General features: G+C 38.9%; 1 long non-coding RNA gene across 1 annotated transcript; it reads right to left on the reverse strand.

The window, feature by feature from the left end:
* Nucleotides 1-418: 418 nt before the first annotated feature.
* Nucleotides 419-11,295, reverse strand: LOC148116590 (uncharacterized). Its single transcript, XR_015731137.1, has 2 exons — nucleotides 11,116-11,295; nucleotides 419-1,688 (listed from the first exon to the last, which is right to left on the reverse strand). It is a non-coding gene; the product is annotated as an uncharacterized LOC148116590 (long non-coding RNA).
* Nucleotides 11,296-23,168: the final 11,873 nt, after the last annotated feature.

Below are 23,168 nucleotides of genomic sequence, written 5' to 3' on the forward strand. Positions count from 1 at the left end.
GTAGACGGAAACCGATTTATAATCTACTGAATCAAGCAGCTCTCAGGCATTCAAAACGTACGTTGGTGGGACCAGATTCACAGGATATGGCCACACTGAAAAAACCGGAGACTCTGGATACATGAACAGAAGCTGGCCATGTGAAGAAGCCACCATCAATCCTCCGCAAGCAGAGAACACAGCACTGACAAGGCTGGGCCAGTGAAAGTGGTTGGGAAAGGATGTCTTCCTTGGGAAACAATGATGAGGAAAATATCTGCAGAGCAGCCCCATTCTCAGCAAGGATGCCAGAGGAGGACTTGGGAGATCAACTAAATTTATGCTGTGGGCTTTGATACAAGCTTGGAGCGGCCCTAAGCTCTGTTCAACTCAGTCAATACAACGCAGCTAGAAGTGACGGATTGCAAGCAACTAATTATGGAGGTGTTTTTATTTATTTATTTTTATCCCACTTTTATTATTTTTACAAATAACTCAAAGGTGGCAAACATCCCTCATGCTCCTTCCTTCTCCTATTTTCCCCATAACATCAATCCACACAAGTTTCATCCCTAAGGCAGGACTAGAACTCACAATCTCCCAGTTTCTAGCCTTATACCTTAACCACTAGAACTAAACTGTCTCTCTTACTCACTGTTTGAATTGTCTGCCAGGGACGCCAACCACTTCTTGTTCTCTGTGTGCTGGTTGATCTACCTTTGGTGAGATCAACCAAAGTGAGCAGAAGCCACGTGTCCTTCCTTGTCCTAGCCCTGGGTGAGGAAGGGAGCTTGCACTCTGAAGAATCATCCTGGGTCAGAGTAAGAGCACTTGGCATCAGGCGAGTAGACCAGGTGAGCATATGCTGACAAATTGAGAAGCCTAAGTAGACAACATCAATAGGAGGTTTCAGTTTTCATTGCCTTGCTGAACACAAAATTTGTGGCCACGTGTAATGCAGATCAGGGAAAGAATCCGCCCACCATGCGTGTTTTCCCACATTCATTTGATTAGTGTGTGTGTGGCTTTTTTTTTCTTTTCTTCAAATGCTAGGGGTGTATTGCTCACTAAAGGAACTCCAGTCCCCAGCAGTCTTGAATATAAAAGGCAAGTCTTCCCACTAATGAACAGTTTGTCTAGTGTTCTTAACCTTATCAGCAGCTCCTGAAGTGATAAAGGCTTAACTATTATGCACTGAAAGGTGTTGTTAATTCTCAATCTTCATGCAGGGAAAAGAGAGAAAGAGAGAGAGGCTTTTTTTTTGTCACATTGGACTCTACTGTTAAACTTTGCTGGCTGCTTATAGATTATCTTGCCTGTGCCATGGAGCAGACAGCGGAACCCGCTGGTGGATAAGCAGCAGGTGAAGCTTTCTCTAAGTCAGGACAAAAAAGATGCCGACTGCTTCGTAGAAAAAGAAGCATTTGAAAATTAATGAGATAGAACCGTCTCAGGACATTGGGTGGTTCAAGTGTGGTGATGACAAAGCAGAGGGTTGGAAGATGGGATGGGGAGGGAGAATAGGAGAATTCAGAAATGCTAAACAAATTAAACAGGGGAGAAGAAGAAGAAGAAAAAAAAAACACCACAAGATAACATGACACAGTGAAGGGCTTCCTCTCCCTCGCCCCGTTTGCCTCCCGAAGTGCTGAGTTTAGGCTGAAGTCTTTGTCAGTCCTTTTGAATGAAGAATGTGAAGCCTGGCAGAGCTGTAAGAGAGACAATAAAAAGCTTGATCAGCTAATGCTTAAATATGGCTGAATGTTTGATGAGATGAAGATGTAATTTTGTCTTCCATTCCCCAAGGATCTGGATTAAATATGTCTACAGGGCCTAATCAAATAGCGAGCCACTGAACAACAGCCCCAACTGCATTTTTCATTCCACGCATGCCGCTTGCCTTCTCCCTTCACTTCCCCCCCCCCTCAACTTCTGTCCATTACTTATTCACTGGTTTGTCAGCACTGTGCATTATTAGCGCTTGAGAGATAAAACTTTAAGTGTTGCTCCCAATTAGCACAACAGTGACCATGCACCATGCTCTGTGCTTAATGCCTGCTCTCAGAGAGGAGCTGGTTGGAAGGTCTGAGGTGGAGGAGGAAAAAAAAAATGAAACAGCTTAAGCATTCATTTTGAGTGGAGAGACAGCTCCTATTAACATTTAACAGCATTTGTGCAACTTGGTGCGGAGGTTATGATGCAAATGAGGAGGAATTAAAAGTGGCCAGGGGTTTGTCATTGATGGATTGCAGTCTGGCGGTGTTCACACTTCTGCCGTGTCCATCAGAAGCGATTACTGTGTAATTAAACCTTATTTCTCGACTCTTCAGTGCATAATTACTTTGTGAATGTAACCATCATCGGGAAAAAAGCTACCAAACCGCTTTAGCATTTAGTCTAGCAGTCATTTCCCCTTGCTTGTGTCAGATATAACCATCAGACAGTGCAAAAAGAACTGTCACTTTTAATAAGAGGCAAAAAATTAAATGAAACAGTATGCTTATTACAGGAAAATTAGGCGTTCAAGTGGTAGAGTCCTTTTCCTGTTATTTGCATAATTTATTCTCTTTTTGTCCCTCGCACCAGAAGCTTCAGGCAATTTTCCCTCCCATTTAAATAGATCGCACATTTAAGGCTACTTAAGGAAAATTATCACTTTGCATATTTTAATTGTTGTGAAGAAAGTGAATAGAAGAGGTCTGCAGCTTGGACTCCGGAGTGGGTCAGATGCTCAACCGTCTGATCCTGCAGCTCCCCACTGTTCCACTAGAGATAACCCGATGGGTTCACAGCCAACCACTCGCATTTCATCAGCATGCAAATGGAGCTCCAAGCACTGTAAGAAGTGGGTCTTTGATATTTACAAACTAGCCGCTAATAACCAAAATGTAATTTGTTTGACATAACTTTAGATTCCCTTATCTGCCTTGCTTTAAAAAAAAAAAAAAGGAGGAACCTTGATAAGTCCTTTAGCATTACAAAATCTGAAGATATCATCCATTCAAACCGCAGCTTGCCCTATTAGGTCTGGCAGCATTGTGCTTAGGAAAATTGTATCAGCTACTGTCTTCACTTTCCTTGCAGCGAGCCGTCCCTTCCCTTCCCTTCCATTTCAAATTCTTTTGTTTAATTTCCCCCTCCCACTTCCCCACTTTAATCAAATGAAATGAAATTCAAATACGATTAAAGCGAGAAACTCTTTCCATTTACCTGTAGAAACATATCTCCTAGTTTGACGGCACACACACACACACACACACACACAAAAACCTCAGGATATTTCAGACATTAAAAAAGGATATAATACTGCAATTTGCTGCTTCATGTTTCTGGAAAATAATTGGGGGTAGGGGGAAGAGTTGCGGGGAGGGAGAGATAGCCTCGTGTTATGGAACACTACGGAGCTGTAAACAGTCCAAGGATGGCACACATTTGGTTAATTATCAAGATAATGAAAAATTTAAAAGGAGATCTGATGAAAAATGTGATCATATGTTACACAAATTGCTATTACATTTAATTAGATAGTATGGGGAAAAATGCTCCCCAAGGTATCAATTTTTGTTATACACGATTTTTAAATTCTACCCAACCTTGTTATACATGATTTTTAAATTTTACCAAAGCAGAACAACAACCACAGGCCACCAAAACCCAACCAACAAACTACTTTGTAGCCTGGTGCCTTGAAGCACGTAAAGAGAATTTGAATAGCTCAGCATCACTTGGCTAAATTACAAATAATTATGTGCTGCCTTTGACTGGTCTACCTTTGTCTGTGGTTTCTAAACACTGGACTGATTGGGCTCTTGATGTGCAGTATTCATGATGTGAGAAACTCAGGGAAACAGTTCCGTCTCTTTACCAACTAAAATGCACCATCCATCAGTTAACTGAAAAGTCACAAAAGAATTATTTTAGTAACTGAAAACTCTTTAAGTAGGCGAAACTGCATTCTTTTTTTTATCTAATATATTTAAATCTATTTGTCATTGTAGTCTTTAGCCGCAGATAATAGCAATAGCAATAGCACTTAGAGTTATATACTGCTTCATAGTGCTTTTACAACCCTCTCTAAATAGTTTACAGAGTCAGCATAATGCCCCCAACAATCTGGGACCTTATTTTACCATCCATTGGAAGGATGGAAGCCTGAGTCAATATTGAGCCGGTCAGGATCGAACTTCTGGTGGTGAGCTGTGAGTTAGCCTGCAATATTGTCTTCTAACCACTGCACCACCATAGCTGTAATACACATGGCTTACACATTCCTATCATGAGCTCTGTCAGCTTCTTCTACACTTGCATATTTCATTCTCTCTGCTACTTGTGTTATTTGGCCTTTAAGTTCACCATACCTCCACCAGGTAGACTGAGCTAGAGGTAGAGACTTGTTCAAGGTCCCAAACTGAGATTCATGGAAAGCAGCCATTTAGATTGGAGTTTTTCATGCCTTGATTTAGGTAACAGTTGGCTTGAGGGAGCTGCATGCAGCTTCCCAAAGTTTGGACGCAGTTCCCAGAGACCTCCCACTGCTGTGATCAAAATATAATATTTAATAAGGCGGGAGAAAATTATTCAGTTTGACACTGGAGAGTCATACATTATTTACACTGTTAGTTATACTCAATTTGCTTTTAGCCAAAGACCTTTGCAATGGAGTAATCACATTACCTATATTTAATTTTAATTAAATGAAATCAAATTTAGGTTCCATTCTAGCTCCACCTTCTGCTTTTTCAACTGCAGTTCCTGGCACATCAGCCAAAAGCCGAGGGTGGCCCCTCAGCCCAGAAAAAGGCATGCATCCCTGGTGTGTTCACACTACTTTGAAGCCCCGTGTTTCTCTTCTGCTTAACCCTACATTGGGAGAGGCTCCAGTTTTCAAGGCTCACTTGAGAAGAGAGCAAAAAGGTTCAGCCTCCAGAGAAGGTTCATGACTTTATATTACAGGGGCCCCCAACCTTTTGGGCACCAGGGACCAGTACTATACAGAGAAGTTTTTCCACAGACCAGAGGGGGCATGGTTTTGTGTGCTGCCTGAATCCCGCAGATGAGGCTTCGCTTGTTTGGGAGCAGGGGTGGGATTCTACCAGTTTGGACCGGTTTGGGTGAACCGGTAGCTCCGACAATCAGCTGGGAGCGAACCGGTTCACTCCAACGATCAGCTGGGCCCACCTGCCCATCCCTGCGCTTTACTTACTTTTATTTTCACAGCTGATTAGTATAGCAGAGAGGATTGCTGCACCTCAGCTGTTTTAATTCCCTAGCACTAATGCGGAAGGTGAATTTTCGTTGAACTGCGCACATGCGCGTAGTGAAGCGCATGATCACCAAACCAGTTGTTAAACCATAAGGATCCCACCACTGTTTTGAATGGACCGTTTTTTGGCATGCTGTGGCCCGGTGCCAAGTCCATGGACTGGGAGTTGGGGACCCTTTTTATATTAAGTCCGATTCATTATTTCAAACTTGCCATTCTGACAATGGCAAGTGCTGAAACTCAGACAGAAAGAGTGATTCAGAATTTGTGATCCTTTCTATCTGAGAATGATGGACCCTGTCAACATGCACAGGCTGCAGGCTGAACACCCCCATCACGTTTCCCATTTAGGAATTTCTCTTCAGATTATAGCTGCAAGTCTTTCTATTTCTCTGGCCTGGGGTTTCTTATTGTTATGATCTGACAGACAGTATCATAAGCATTCCATAATTTCTATTCTAGATTGGCATCTCTCTATTGTCTTTGGAATCCTTCTCAATCCTCCGCCTGTGGGAAACGTGATACAAGTAGTCCTTGATTTACAGCAGTTCATTTAGTAACCGTTCGAAGTTACAGCGACACTGAAAAAAGCGACTTACATCCGTTTTTCACACTTACGACCACTGCACCATCCCCATGATCACATGATCAAATTTCAGACGCTTGGTAACTGACTCATATTTATGACAGTGGCAGTGCCTTGGGGTCACGTGATCAGCTTCTGCGACCTTTTGACAAGCAAAGTCAATGGGGAAACCAGATTCACTTAACAACTGTGCTACTAACATAACAACTGCAGTAATTCACTTAACAACTGGGGCAAGAAAGGTCGTCATATGAGGCAAAATTAACTTGTTTTATTTATTTTAGGAAATTTATATTGCCGCCTATTCAGACATGGCGACTCAAAGCGGTTTACAAGAATATAAAAACCTCATATAAAAACAATAAAACTAATAAAAGAGAGAATCATATAATAAATTAATAAAATAATATAGTAATATAATAAAATAATAAAATAACCCCCCACCCCGGCTACATCACACGAACCATTTAAAGGGCTCCATCCTGCTCTGAGTTCCCAAGGCCCTTAACAAATGTTTCATTTAGCAACATAAATTTTGGGCTCAATTGTGGTTGTAAGTTGAGGACCTGTACATTTTCCTGTTCTCAGCAGAGCAGCAGATCAGTAACCAGATGATGAAGGTATGCGCAGTCTGAAGCTGGCAGAGAGCAGTGTGCAAAGGAAGTGGGGTGCCCTTGTCTGACCTCCTCCTTAGCCTATAGCATGGACAATCAAACAGCAGAACAGTACCCAGGGCATCAATTTATCTTCTACAGACTGCTTACACATGCAAGATTTAAAGGCGATTGCTGACATGCATGGGAAGAAAAACGGGTTTGGGATTGTATCACCATTGCTACCACAACTGTCCACATTTTCATGAAATTTAATTGCTTGCCACTGGCCTCTTGCCAGTACTGATATTCAGAGATACAGGAGTTGATCCAACATAAATATGGCTCCAAGACATCATAATATTATAGCTGTGTTCATATGCGTAAAAGAATCTAAAGAAATACAGCACTGATGCTAGCTTTTCCATTAAGGAACATTTCACAATCTACTGTCCAAATATTTCATAAGTGCCACCGCTTCCAATGATAGATAAACCGTGGATTGTGAAAATTCATAGATCTATAAAAAGATTTCAGGTAAATGGATCCCAATTCAAAACCAGACATCTATGTATTTATTAAAAAAACCATTTTTTTCTGAATAAATATAACAATACTTGCCTTAGTTGTACATGGCTGGTTGAAACTTACACCCTTCTTGACCATTGTATGACCTCATACAGTTCCCAAAAAAGACCAAAGCCATGGTTTGGGCTTCTTTTCATGATCTGCTAACCATTGCGCAAAGATCCTCATGAATCCTTTTCAATTGGCAAAATTCTTCGGATTTTTACCTTTTTTGTCCTCAACCCACAGCAAAAAGGAGCTTAAAATTGCTTTCCAGATTAAACTTGATGTTTTCCCTCTTCTCTTTATACAATTTTTGCTATGGTCATTTGTTGGGGGTACAGCATTTCCTCCACAACATGGCTGATGGTCAGGGTTGGGGAACTGATGCTTTGGAATACACAGGTCAGTCATTATCCAGGATTTCCTGTGCGTTTTTGAAGGAACACCAGCTTGCCTTTTAGACATGAGTCTAGTTTAGATCCGTAGTTAGGCCTAGAGTTTTCTGGAGAAATTACCAGTCCTGTGCTATATAAAATTCCATGAAACTGGAAACAGAGCCTGATTTTCTTGTGTGGTGCTGGTGTGCCAAATGACGGGTTTTGCTACTTCTGCTGACAAAGGGTTCCAGATCCCCATACTCTGTGGGGCCTGTACTTTGTGTTCTCCATGCGTTACTCCATGATGCTGTCAGCCATGAAGCCATAACTGGCCACTCACTCACAAGCCATATAGTAATGTCATTCAACTGCATGTTCAATTACATGCCATTCCTATCATGCCAATCGTGGCTAAATCCTAGTCAGAAATAACCTGCCTCTAGAACATAAACACAGAACAGGGATACTGGGCGAAACAATAAAGGGGCCTGCTGATCCCCCCTCACAACTCCTCTGCTGTGCCTGTGACTTGTCAGTTGGTCTGTTTGGAGGCACGGATCTAGCAATTTTCCAGAAGAATACTGGAACCAACAAAGACCATCTCTCCATCCCTTTGGCCCAGCATTCGGGGAACAGAAAAGATAGCTAAAACCTGTCCCAGGCAACCAGTTACACTTGCCCAACCTTCCTCTACCAGAGAACTGCTGCTGGTGGTTTTGAGTGCTGATAGAGTAGGGGTGTCAAACTCGATTTCATTGAGGGCTGTATCAGGGTTGTGTTTGACCTTGTGTGTGTGTGTGTGGCCAGGGTGGGCATGGCCAGCTCGACGTCATTCGTATTGGGGGCACCTGTGGTGGCCTGAGCGCTCTACCAGTGAAAATGGGTTCCTGAGCTCCATTTCCGGCTGCGATGGCCTCCTGCAACTTTCTGCCAGCAAAACTCGAGCTCTGTTTTTGCTAGCAGAGGCACCGCTGGCCGGTCCCTCGCTGTTTCCAGGGTGTCCCCATGGGCCAGATCTAAGCACCCTGCAGGCCGGATCCGGCCCTTGGGCCTTGAGTTTGACACCCCTGTGATAGAGGATGACTGATGGAAGATGAAATCAAACTGAGAGAATCCACTCTTCACCTTCCTGAATTTGTCTTGCATCAATTCTATAAGAGCAGCATCCAGGTGCCAGCCACAGCATTTAGGGTAGAGCCATTTATTTTGGCATCCTTTTCTGATGACTCAAGGATTGATGGAATGCATATTGATATAACTGTGAGGACAAGTATATGAATAATTTAAAGGGTACAAAAGCAAATTTCTTCTGACTTTTAAATATGACAAATGGCATAGGGCACATTTTGCTCAGATCTAGTATGTCCCCTCTTGTCAAATATTTGCATTTTTAATGAAATACAGAGTTTTATTCCTTATTTCATAGTTCTTAATATAACATGAAATTTCTAATATTCATGTTGGTCACTCCATTATCAATTTCAGATCCCTCATGGTAACCCCTACTTTGCTGAGTCAAATTCAGTAATAACTAGTCTAAATATTTACATCCCATTTATATCACACATATCCATGAGCTCTAAGGGGGACACTACGCCCCTTTTATTTTCTCTAGAATTTTTCTTGTACAATAGCTTGACTTCTTTTATAATTTACTACTGCTTCTATGTAGAATATCACAGTACATCTTTCATAGCAGTGGACATAACTGTGTATTACAGATCAGAGCCACGTCAAAGTGGGATGGGAAAAGACTAAATTCTGCAAATAAATCCCTGAGGAATTGTCACTTGTGAGTTGTTGTCCTTCTAAAATTGGAGGAGGAGTCAGTTCTAAAGCAGACAAGTTCATCCTATGATGACTCATCTCTTTGTTAAGTGAGGCCAAGGATGTGAGATTTTCCAGACATCTTCAGTTTGAAATTTTGAATCAGCATAGACAATGCTTCTTTGACTGTGGTGAACCATCTAGCTTGCCACTTTTGAATCCAGGCAGTGCCCCAATTGCCCCAATATATTTATTTAGAGTAATACCGATAAATCCAGGGAAATCTTACTTTAAAGATCTGGATAAAATGACTCTAAAATACATCTGGCAAGGAAAGAGAGCAAGGATCAAATTGAAGCATTTGCAAGACACCAGAGAGAGGGGCGGTCTAGGACTTCTGGACTGGCAAACATACTACACTGCTGCAGCATTAACTTGGATAAAAGACTGGATCACACTTAAAAATAAACGCACATTAGCATTAGAAGGATTTGACCTGTGGAAAGGTTGGCATGCATTCTTATGGGAGGAAGAACCCAGGCAACATGAACACTTTAGGAAACATTATATTAGACACTCATTAGTGACAATTTGGATGGAAATAAGGCGAAAACACTATGACCAAATTCCAAGATGGATATCAACTATGGAGGCTCAAATTTATCCGAATACGATGGACATTGATAAAATGAAAACCTATGATGAATTGTTGAATACAGAAGGGGAAATGAAAACAAGAGAGGAACTGAGACAGCAAGGTACAGACATAGACTGGTGGCCCTATTTACAGATGAAATCAAGACACAAAATGGATATTAAAAAATTTGGAATTCAAAAGGAATGGAATGAATTAGATAAAATTATACTGCAATCTGACGATAAATTAATAACAAAGATATATAACTACTTATTAAAATACAAATTGGAGGAAGAAGTAGTGAAGAAAAATATGATCACGTGGGCCAAAAATTTCGGATACAATATCAAATTGGAAAATTGGGAGAAATTGTGGAAAGTAAATATAAAATTGACAATGTCTGTACCTTACAAAGAAAATACATACAAGATGTTTTATAGGTGGCGTCTCCCCCCCGCACGTCTGGCAAAGATGTTCACAAATACCACTCAAAACTGCTGGAAATGTAAAACTCATAAGGGAACCTATTACCACATGTGGTAGGCAGGCCCAAAGGTGAAAAAATTCTGGAAAACAATCCAAAAACAACTGGAAGAAATTACCTCCCAGAAAGTGCCAGTTTGACCAGAAACATATCTACTAGGAATACTGACAAAAGACTACAAAAAAGAAATAAAATACTTGATAATACACATTTTGACAGCAGTTAGAATCACTTTCGCACAAACATGGAAACTGGAAGACATGCCATCAGAGGAGTGGATAATACAAAAAATAATGGAATGCGTGGAGATGGACAGACTGACAAAGGAAATACAGGAAAAGGAAGACACAGGCTACTATTTAATTTGGCACAAATGGTATGATTGGCTAGAGAAAAAGAAGATAAAATAAGGGAATACCACCCAAGAACACAAAAATGAGGAAATGGAATTGCATATCATCAAATAAATATCGTTATATAATGAAAGATATACATATTTAGATATATAAATATTTAATTACCGTGATAACTCTACTATCAAAGTTCAGGTATTATACTTGATTTTAATGTTTAGTTTGTTTATGTATAGTATGTTTGTTTGTATGTATGTATATTTATGTTTTGTGTTATGTCAATAAAAATTTAAAAAATAAAATAAAATTGGAGGAGGAGTCAGTTCTAAAGCAGACAAGTTCATCCTATGATGACTCATCTCTTTGTTAAGTGAGGCCAAGGATGTGAGATTTTCCAGACATCTTCAGTTTGAAATTTTGAATGGGCATAGACAATGCTTCTTTGACTGGGGTGAACCATCTAGCTTGCCACTTTTGAATCCAGGCAGCGCCCCAATTGCACTTACCAGCGTATTATATCTAGCAGAAATTTAATCAGTTCTCCATCCCTGGGCTTGCCTTTCACATTCTCCTGCCTTGCAATCTTGTTCAGTTTTCACTGATGGTAACTGCAAATGGTTTCATTACTGGAGATGAAAAAATAACGGCAGAACTATAGAATCGAGTACAAACTCTCCTAGCTGGTTCTATAGGAGGGAAAAAAAAAAAAAAACACCAAGAGAAACAAGTGAGAATAATGAAGCAGTGCCAACCTCATTGGAAAACAATAGGAATGAATTTACATCTTTTATGAAGACAAATATTAATTTTGATTGCCCCATTCTTCTCTGATCTAAATTAGGCTTCAGAATGCGAGGCAGTATATAGCTGCTGCCCCCCACTCCCCTTATATTGGTCTTTGATTGTAATAAAGATTTGATTTGAAATAACCACTGTGCTTGTCGTAGATCCTTTCCATCCTCTATTGATGATGGGTCCACATCTGTGATAAAGACATGACATGATGTGTTTGCTAAACAAAGTTGCTTCTTTGAAGCAGCCCTCAATGGAAATCGAGCTGCAATGGGATTTTCATCTCTTCTTCTGCATCCTCACTGGTTCCCCATATCTACCCCGACAGAGGTTGTGGGGCTGAGGAAGACAAACACATTCTACCAGTAAATGACACTAACAGCAAATTGATACACATGCACACAATCTTTTGTTTGGATCACCCAATTTCATCAATCAGGTACATGAAATAATTACATATAGAATTAGTATGATGGTATGTCCCACGCATAGTTCCTTCACCTAAATTGGCAAAATGGCTGTTTTAAAAGCTTAAAAGTGTCAAATGTTTAATTTCGGATAGGGAGACAGATTTTGTATTTTGTTTTGTTTTTACATTTCCCTTACTACCCTTGCTTTTATTATTATTACATATAGGGCTAAAGGAAAAAAATACAAAAAACAAGTTTAAAAGAATATAAAAGTTAATACTTTTTTTTTAAGCACACCCAAATTCAGTAAAATATGGGCAGATAAATCTAAAATAGCATGACTAAAATTTTCCAGCACATCATTAAGAACTTATGATAAGACACTGTATACCCATTTTTAAAAAATAAAACATGTTTCTACTAAACTTCAAAGATATATGGGCAAATGTTTAAAGAAAAAAAAAAGATGAGAGAGACAATATCAATGATGAACTCTTACTACTGTTGACTTACCTGCCACCACCTTTTAACATATTTCATCAACATATCATGCAAATATATCATGCAAAGTTCTCTACTATTAACAGAGCACATTCTAATCCCCTCTAACCATTCTAAGCACATTCATGTCAAAGGCTGATATGGTGTACGCGTCAAATTTAGATCATATAGAGAAATAGTAATCTAGTTCTAATGATAATAATAATAATAATAATAATAATAATAATAATAATAATAATAATAATAATAATAATAATTTTATTTATATACCGCCCTTCTCCCGAAGGACTCGGGGCGGTGTACAGCCAAAATTAAAACATAAATATACAATATCATAGTTAAAATTAATTAAAATCATTAAATAGTTTTGGCCGAATTTTAAAACCCAAAATTAAAACCCAATTTAAAATCATTCAGTTAGACAGCCCCGCCTGTCGGAACAGTAGGGTCTTGAGGGCACAGCGAAAGACCCGGAGGTCAGAGATGTTATGAATATCTGGGGGCAATTCATTCTAAAGTGCAGGAACTCCGACAGAGAAGGCTGTCCTCCTGGGTGTCGCCAGCCGACATAACTTGGCCGACGGTACCCTGAGGAGTCCCTCTCTGTGGGAGCGAACTGGTTGGTGGGAGGCTGTTGGTGGCAGAAGGCGGTCCCATAGATATCCTGGTCCTATGCCATGAAGCGCTGTAAAGGTGGTGACCAACACCTTGAATTGCACTCGGAAGACCATTGGGAGCCAGTGCAGCTCGCGCAGGAGAGGTGTTACATGGGTGTAACGAGGTGCGCCCATAACCACCCGCGCGGCCGCATTCTGGACCAGTTGGAGCCTCCGAGTGCTCTTCAAGGGGAGCCCCATGTAGAGACCATTACAGTAGTCCAGACGGGAGGTGACGAGGCGTGAGTGACCGTGCACAAGGCATCCCGCTCCAGAAAGGGACGCAACTGGTGGATCAGGCGAATCTGATAAAAAGCCCCCCGGCTACGGCCGTCATATGCTCTTCTAAAGACAGCCGTGAGTCCAGAAGGACATCCAGATTGCGAGCCCTCTCTGTGGGGGGCAAAGATTCACCCCCAATAGTCAGCTATGGCACCAGCTGATTATACTGGGACGCCGGGAGCCACAGCCACTCAGTCTTGGAAGGGTTGAGCTTGAGCCTATTTCTCCCCATCCAGACCCACATGGCCTCCAGGCAGCAGGACATCACATCAAGGGCATCATTGGGGTGGTTTGGGGTGGAGATGCACAGCTCCACCCCAATGTTAAAATGTCTATGGAGATTCTCAGTCATCAGTGAAGAAAGAATTCACATTAGTTGAATTTCTAATGTTACTTCCATGACAATTGGAATGCTAGGATGCTGAATGTACTTCCCATGACAATTCTCAGAAAAGTTGATGATTGAATGAGCATCTTCCATGTAATCTTTCAGCCTTACTGAAGAACAGAGGAAGAAATATACTATCACTTTTAAATATAATATGGAAGAAGCTCTACGTTAGATGATCCATAAACAGAAACAGAGATGTGCCAAGGGCAGAGTGCTTTCAGCCATGCCCCCTTACTTCTCCCCTGTCTTTTGGACAAAGCTGGCAGACTTTGAACTCTGTGAACAAGTACCAGAAGGCTGTATTGATCTTATTTATCTTGTCCGCTGAACTCAAGGTGGAAAATATACTCACAGGATTCCAACCAGTCTCCTGTCCATGCACTGATCAAACTGAAAGTGACTTAGATTCATCAAAGTTGCTATTGTGCCTTCAAACAATTGCTAAACAACATAGTTTCTCAGTAAGGATGGCAGTTTCTTCTTACCTGTCTTGTTTTTAAAGTATTGCTTCTGACAGATGCAAGGAAAAATAAAGTTGCAGCTGTTTTGCACCCTGGTTTCCCCAGGGTGTGAATGACCCTTAATGAATAAAGAGTTTATTGGTTGCCATTCTTCTCATTACAATTAATTAAAGAGCAATTGTAGAAGGTAATATTTCAGCCAAATTTCTCCTTCCAGAAATTTTACAACTCACAGCAAAAGTGTAGTAGTCTTCCATCTGTCCAATTCTCATAAAGAAACAATAGATTGCCCTCCTTCCCTTGAAAACTATATTTATGGAATCTCAAAATAACTTTTGTATATGAAAAAGATCTTGATAAATAGTTGTTCTATCGGAGAAAAAGAAGAAATACTGGCAATAATGTTAAACAGTTTCTCTGAAAGCATTGTAGAGAATACAGAAAATTATACAGGATATAACAAAGCCTGTTTTTAAAGGTATATAGGACAATTCTTATGAATGACATCTAGATATTAAATAATCCACTTTTGAAGGCTCATTATTTAACGATTAAATTTTATACCGAAGACAAATTGTATTTTAGGAAGTGCATTTCAGAGTTGTTGTAACAAAGTCACATACCTTTAGACAAATATATTCAGCAATATGAACCAAGGTGGCAAGCACGTAACAATACATTTTTCCTAGTTTAAATATACACTATTGTCATTTGTACCTTGGACAATGTAAAGAAAAATGCTTTATATAATAACACAAATGAGTCACTCCTTGAAGCAGTATTTCTAGTTACCATCCTTCTGTTTCGTTCCAAAACCTAAGTGAAGGAATTCACATTAGTTGAATTGACTCATTCTAGTCAAATATAACCTTGTTGAGGATACATGGATGATAACTTGCAGGCAGGCCTGTAACAGGATCAATGGTCACTACTGGGCTACTGTCCTTACTACAGCCAATGTGGTGGTATATAATGAAGTGATGGTGGTGAGAATGCAGAAAGTACATTGTTTTTCATACAGCATGCCTTAATTCACATTGTCTTTATGCGCCATTCCTTATATATGTAGTTCAAGAATAGTGTAATTAACAGGGCAGTAAGTAAGTTGCAGAAGCGGGGGGCAACAGCATCACTTTTAGCTTTGGAACTGACCTAGAATTGTCCTATTCTGCTTAGAATATCCAAGGGTTAATTTCCCTTGAAGAAACAGACCAATGGAATTCCTTATTACCTGAATAGAAAACAATCTTTTCTTCTGTTCTGTTGGAACAGCATGTTGAACACGAGATTCAAAGTCCTTGGAATTTCTTGAATGTCAGTATCTCCTCTAGAACCAATAAAGGGATATCTTCTTATAAGCACTTGCCCATTAATGACAAAGTAAAATGGCTTTTTGGAGGCAAAATCTTTGCACCTTTAAAATAACAATTGAGTGAATAAATTTCATTCACACATTCATTCGATGTTGCAGAGAGGTTCTGCCTCAGGATGAAATTGTCTTGGAAAATGGTAACTATTGCCACATTTAAACTTTTAGATGGCATCGTATTTGATAACAGGTTTCTTTCAAGAAGGAAGACTAAAACTGATGTGACTGTCAGAGAAGAAACTGGTAAATTCAGAGAAAATCTGGGGCCAAACTGTTAAGTCCTGAGCCAAAGGAAAGTTTGCAAGGAATTTTAACTGTAAACTTGAAATTGGGGAGTTCTGCATTACTTTAAATAGCTACATATTCTGCAAATGCGTTGGGTTTAAAACTGTAACATGAACAAAACTATTTTGAAAGCATTTTAGTTTTGTTCTCAAATTTGATTTAAATTTACTTCCTGAGATATTGAAAGAAGAAATAGATTCTCCTTTGTGAGTTAAAATTGCAAACAATTTGGCACCAGCAAATTGGAGCGGTAATTCTGAGTTAAACTAGCCAGAATTTTCCAGAATAAAGCCGGAAATGATTCAGCAGTCTTGAGGTTTGCTTCCTGACAAATTTGTTACTCTGCCCTTCTCAGAAATTAATCCATGGGTTTTCATCTTTATTCTAATGCTAGACACCAAGATGTTTATGGTACTGAGATAAGAATTATTTGGAGTCGACTTAGATTTGGTTCCTTTTGATTAACTTTACAAGAAATATCTTGTATTTTGAACCCAAAACCCAGTTTCTCAGCAAGGAAGCTTTTTTTTTAGCACTAGTGGTTACAAATGGAACTTCAAAATGTATTTCAGAAGATGAGTTGGAAGGTGGCTTTTGATTTTGTTGTAAGATATGCAACCCACTCACTGCATTTTTCAAATGCTCATCCATAAATACCAAAGCTAAGACAACATATTAGGAAACAGTCAGCGCTCCAAGTTCTTTCCTTTATAAACATTTCAGAGCAATATTTCTTTGCCACTAATTTTAAGTGAAAAATAGCTTTGCCTGCCCCAGAACATATACAAAAGGCTCTTTCTTCTTCAGTTCAGGTGCATTCTTCAGCACAAACAAGCAAAACACCTGGCCTGTGGGTTCCACAAATTCTAAGCAGAGGCAATTTCTGGGAGCTGAATTCATTCCTGGATACAAAAGAAAGAACAGAGAGCTTCAATAATAGAACTCGTTTCTTTTTTTTTTTCCCCTCTTGTGGCAAAAGCGTAAGGTCTTTGCGTTGTTCTATTTTTATTGGGCTTGCAAGAATAAGATTCTGCCTTCCAATATAATGGCAAATTAAGCTTTAGTTATTAGTAATTTATGTACTTGTACTAATGTATTTGCTGCCTTGTATCTGTGTTTACAAACTCTCCACCAAGAGAGAGCAACCCTCTCTCACCAAAGACACAGAGAGGGGGGGGGCTCCTTCCCAATCACAAAATACGGATTTCTAGTGGGTGGTGGTGAGAGAAAACTTGCTCACTGATAGGTGCTACAGTCTGCAAATAGTTCTTGTGTCGGCACGGTAACTGTGACTCCTGCTGTCAGACAAGTGAAAAGAAAACCGCAGTCAGCAGCTATTCAGCAGCAAATCATTAATTAATTACATTTTAATGAACCTTAAGCAGCAACTGCAGGAGCCTTCAGAAGTTTATCAAAAATGAAGAATTGCCTTGTGTAAATCTGAAGTTGACTGAGAAAAAAAAACCAAAGCTAAAGGTATGAGCCAATCTAGTCTAATTTCCAGACGTTCCCTACAACCTGGAATTTCAGCAATGCTGTATTTGTTTTTGCTGCAAAACCTATGAAGATGGGTGCTTTTAACATCTGTTTGATTTTTTTTTTCCTTGGGAATGCCAATATTTTTCCTCTGCTAATCTGCTAAGTATGTAGATGAAAAGCACGTGGAGGTGCGAGGAAAGACTCCAGATGTTAAATGGTCTCTAAACAGTGCAATTATTTACACAATAAAAACCTCATCCGAGAAGTTAGGGTAGATTCTTTTTCCCTATAAAAATACGTTTTCCCTCTGTGTGTGTGTTTGTATGAGAGAGAGGGGGGGGAGAGGGAGAGGAGAAACATGGAGAGAGGGAGGGAGGGAGGGAGGGAGGGAGGGAGGGAGGGAGGGAGGGAGAGAGAGAGAGAGAGAGAGAGAGAGAGAGAGAGAGAGAGAGAGAGAGAGAGAGAGAGAGAGAGAGAGAGAGAGAGAGAGAGAGTCAAATAGAACCAACTTGCAACTAGTTTGAATCCAGTGAACATAATCAGGCGATATATGGAGTATTTGTTTTCCTTGAACCCTCATAATATAGGAGTGGGAGTCTCTTTAGGCTTCCCCTATCCTCAGCACATCTTGTGTTGAATTACACAAGCTCTACATGACAGCAGTTGTAGAGGCTGAATTGAAAAAAGCTTTCCAGAATCCTCTGAAGATTCCTTTGTGTGTCTGCAGAGAAAAAGATCATAAGTTTAACCCTAAGGAATAGGGATCAGGGTGTTTATTATCTTTTCTGTGCCATTCACAATATTCGGGTTTGCAAAACACTTAACAATACTGGGGGAAAAAATCTTTTGAATAGTTGCATTGAGATGGATTTAAAATGTAGGCTGATTCAAAAGGTAGCTTGGAAAATAAAAGATAGGGAAGGTAAATAAAAAACCCCTTAACTCTGCATATTTTTTAACTCAGAATTCTTTTATTTGAGGTATGCTTGTTCTTTTTCGTATTCCATGATAGTAGCATAGCCATATACAACAAATTTTACAATAGAGAAAACTTTTCATAAAAATATCTGCCTTGAACCACAACTTTTATTTTAATTCTTCAATGATTACTACTGAAACTAGTTATTCTATATGAAAACTTAATTTCCCTGTGGTAGCAAGTATTTATGAAAAGGAATATTCAGTAGGGACAGTTAGTTACAATACTGAGCACTGATTTTTTTTTAATATTACAGTGCTAACACCCAAGAAAATGAGATGCATGGATTACAATTGAAACTGTAACAATGAGGACAAAAAAGCATTTTCAGATCTCCAGGTTAATTGTACAGCAGCTTCCTACACACATATGATCAACCATATAATGATCCCATCAAAATAATAAAAAAAAATTCCAAGCAGAAATGTCTCATTTACATTAATAATGTTCACAAATTATATGAATTCAGTTTGCAAGTGATGGATAATTTAAGCTTTCATCATCTAAAGCTTGTCATTTTTCCCTCCAAGAGAAATGGATCATTTCACTTTTTAAAAAAAATGAGTGCAGTAATATCACATTTAGTTTCAGAAGATGCAAAATAATGCACAACAAAAATGATTTCAAATTTGATGAATAGAGAAGCAAAAACAGTACCAGAAGAATTAAAAAAAAACATATACTTTAGAAGTCTTTCTCTCCTTGTGAGAGGTCAAAATCTGGTCAAACCCAACACATTGTTTCAATTTAAGCAAATAAAATCAATATGGCCAGGAAAGCAAAGTGCACCAAAATTTTAATTTAGTTGGGCTTTAACTGAAAGGGGAGGGGGACTGTCCCAGACAAGGAGTATTATTTGATGAGAAATATGGCATCCCACACAGAAAACCAACAGAAATAATTCCCCCTACCTCTTAATCATTCCACTAGGCAATGGTACGTCTTCAAGGAACTGCAAAATAAAAGATCTGAGGCTACTTTATTAATGGAACTTAAAGAACAGATTGTCAGGCATACCAAAAAAATTTCAAATGCATTTCTGCATTAACTTCTGTGAATGTTGTGGATTGTCACAGTTCATTTGCTTTTTGTAAAAAAATCCAGAATTTGCTGACAAGCAACTACAAAAGTCCATGCATTGATTTGGGGTATTTTACCCATTCAGTACTTTCTTACAAAAGGAAAGCAAAATGAAAATGATAGAGACAGAGAGAGAGAGAGAAATGCATTCTTCTCCTACAGTACTGTAATGCAAAGCTAGTGGAGACAAAGGGGAGGGAGAAATGATGCAAAAATAAATAATAAAATATAAAATACTTCATACAAAGTACTTCAAATGTGCCATCTGTGTACAATTACTTCCAAAAAACAAACATGTTTATAAAGCAGAATCAACAATAAAACTATTTGATTACAGAACACATGAGCACCTTCACTCTATGGATCCAGTCCTGTGCACATGGTTGCGCATGTCGGTAAACGGTAATGAACTTCAGACATGTGCAATTGTGTGCAGGATTGAAGCCCATATTTAAAAGTCCTTTGGGAAGTGCCTCTTTTTTTTATTTTTATTTTTGGTTTATGTTTAAACCTTGCACAGACTCTTACAAAATGCATTGTGTTTCATTTTAGTACGCAGGAAGTGAGAAACTTACAGTCTTAACAGTGTGTGACACATTTCTTTTTACATCACTGAAGATAAAAAATAATCCTTAAGTACTATCATTTGTTCTGAGTTTTAAGAGCCAAGTTGGACCGCATGTCAGTTAACAGTAATAGATTGTAGCCAGATTGCCAATGCAAAATAATAATAATAATAATAATAATTCTTGCGTTTAACTATGTTTTCTTTCTCCCAAATCAGGGTACATCCTACTAAAGAGGGATGTTCCTAGAGCAAGCCCCAAAGTGGGACACTGATCAAGATTTGCACAGTGCATGATTTCCTTTAAGTTCCCTTAAGCAATCTTGTGTTACAAGAGTACAATTAAAAGTCCATCAGTATGCCAAGTCCCCGTGTATTATCTGCCCTGCCACACTCGGCTAATGCATCTTATCGTCCTGGTGGGTTAATACTATTCAGTGTAGTGACAGTCTTTCTGAGGTAGACTGTTCAAGTTCAAGGACACGTCTTTCTTACAAAATGCATGACATTCAAAAAAAGACAACAAATAAATACTACATGTACAATATGTAGTAATGAGGTAGAAATGGTTTCAAAGAACAATGTCTGAACACACACCCAAATGTGGTGGTGGGAATCTATGGAGACAAAGAAAACTACTTGGGACTGCATGTAAACCACAGGGACCATTTGGGGCGAGGAAAGATGTACACAAGCAAAGTTTTGGCTGGGAAATATCTCCTCTTTGTGTATCGTGAGACAACAAGAAGGAATGACTACATTCCCAACCTTTAGTGGAGAACTGAACCATTTTTTAAATATTTAACATTCTATAGGACTGATTCATATACTCTCACAAAATTCGGTTGCAAGGCTGACCCACACTGCCGACATTTTATGTATCACTGAGACAGGGAGGTGAAATTTTTCTGCTTTCAGTCTAATTGTCTTTGACAATGGCGGTGCCTGGTGCTACACTTCTTGTGTTGCCTTGAAAAATAGGGGAAAGAATAGAAGCTTGTTCATTAAAGATGCAGTATCCCTGGTTCACAAAAAACGTATTTGGCAGGTTCAAAATCGGATGTCAACCAAAGATCTTTGCAAAGGGGAAGGGTCAGTTCATGGACTGACTAGTCCCCAGGGCAGCAGCTTCTTTGGGTCTAGAAATCTTACTAGCTCGGTGTTTACCAATGTGCTTTGAGTATAAATCTGCAAATGATTAAGGAAAAGAAAGCTTTCATCTTTTCCTTGAAAGAGAGAACAAAAACGGCTTCGTATTATGTATGTATGTCCATATAAAGATTATATAAACACATGCATGCATAACAAGATGAAAGGGTGTTACAGCTGTGGGAGACCACATGTTGTTCTTTATGGCCATCTATCCCCAGTTATATCCTTGGAACTCTTAGTCTCAAAGGTGCTTTTTCAAAGGGCAATTGGACTTTCGTTTTTCCTGGTAGGTGTTTTGCTTCTCATCCAAAGAGCTTCATCATCAGTTCTAGCAGGATGGCGAGAGGAGAGGAATGCAAGGATCCTTCCATCCTCCCACTATCCTGCTGGAATTGATGGAGCTTCTTGGATGAGAAGCAAAATGTCTTCAAGAAAAAGAAAAAAAGATGGATAAACTTACCAAGGAGATCCAAGGAAAGGAAGAATCTGAATATTATTTGGTCTGGCAAAAATGGTATAAATGGTTGGAGGGAAGTGAAAAAAAAAAAAGAGAAGAAGAAAGAAAGAAAAATTAAATAAAAGAAAAGATATCAATAGAGTAAAATAAATTTTTACATCAAATGAAATTTAAGAAAGAGACACGAGATATCAATAAAATAATATCATTATATAAGGTGAGAGAAATATTGTATATTGAAGAATATAGGATATTGATATTGTAACAATTCAGATATTATAGGTAGATGTTATTAAGATGATGCTTATTGTAAATTGTTTTACTTGCATTTATAAATGTATTATGTGGTTTCCTAAATTAATACAAGTTTAAAAATTAAAAAAAAAAAGAAAAAGAAAAAAAGTTGCCTTTTGAAAAAGAACCTTTGAGATATAACCATGACCTTGGATGATTGAGAATCTCCATAAAAGGGGACTCTTAGGTGATCACATCAATGGAACTTGTGCACATGACCTGCCTAAGGAGAAAGCCTAAACTTTGGGAGGTTAGGTATACAGGGACAGTTCCACGAAAACAAATAGACTTGCACAGATTCATTTCTGCAAAATTTACTCAATTCTAGCATGCATTTCTGAGATTTCACTTTGTAAAAGATGATTTATATTTTTAGATTAGAATGAAACATATTAAGGATCTTATAACGGTTCCTCTACTCAAAGTTGCAGACATTTTCAGGCAATAGAAACCTTTATTTGCAGCTTTTGACATGTAAACACATTACCATCTACCAACATCTGTTGGAATTAATTGGGGTTTTTACACTAGATTATCTCCTTTTGAAAATTGCCTAGCAAAGTATTATGCTAACCCATATAAAATGACCTTATACTATTTTGCAGAGCATAGCCCCTGGACAGATGAGCTAGCTTTCCCAGATGGTGCTTTGCCTATGTGTTTTACTGGGAGGTTTTATTTTCTCCTTGATGGGTTTGAAATGCACAAGGAAAACCATTTTGCCCATCTATCTACATTTGAATAGAATACAAATTGACTAATACAGAAATATTTTGTTAAAAAAAAATAGCCCCAAACTGCCTTCACATTCCATTGATCAGCTCAGTCAGCAAACTTTTCACTACTATCCTTAATGACCTAAATATTTTGGATAGAAGCATGCTGGAAATGAGGATTTCTTTATAAATACCATATATAGAAAAAGTTATTGTGCCATGATTTCAGTTAATTTGGTTGGCAGAAATCAATCCCTTGCAATTTTTTTTGGTTGTTGTTATTACAATTGTCACCACAGAAGAAAATGGGGGGTGGGGTGGGGTGAGGAGGGGAGGAGAGAGAGAGAGAGAGAGAGAGAGGGAGAGAGGGAGGGAGGGAGGGAGGGGGAGAGAGAGAGAGAGAGAATGAAGTCTTACCTAATGAAAAATTGTCTCAAGTAGAAAGGGAAGCATCTGTTTATCTTCAATTATTCCTAGAATTTTCCAACAAACGATGAAGCCAATTTATATGCCTTGAAATATTATGTTTTGCAGTGAAAGGAGAATTGAGCTAATGGAATTTTAGCCATCATAAAGATGTAATGGTGGAAAAGGCAAAACGATTAATACTCTCCCTTTTATTAAAAATGTAGAAGATCTGCATCATGTGGAATCTGGCCATACAACCTCATTGTTTTATGCTCTACTCAG

Source organism: Pantherophis guttatus, chromosome 1 (genome assembly GCF_059756535.1).
Source record: "Pantherophis guttatus breed Tessera chromosome 1, ASM5975653v1, whole genome shotgun sequence".
Lineage (NCBI taxonomy): Eukaryota > Metazoa > Chordata > Lepidosauria > Squamata > Colubridae > Pantherophis > Pantherophis guttatus.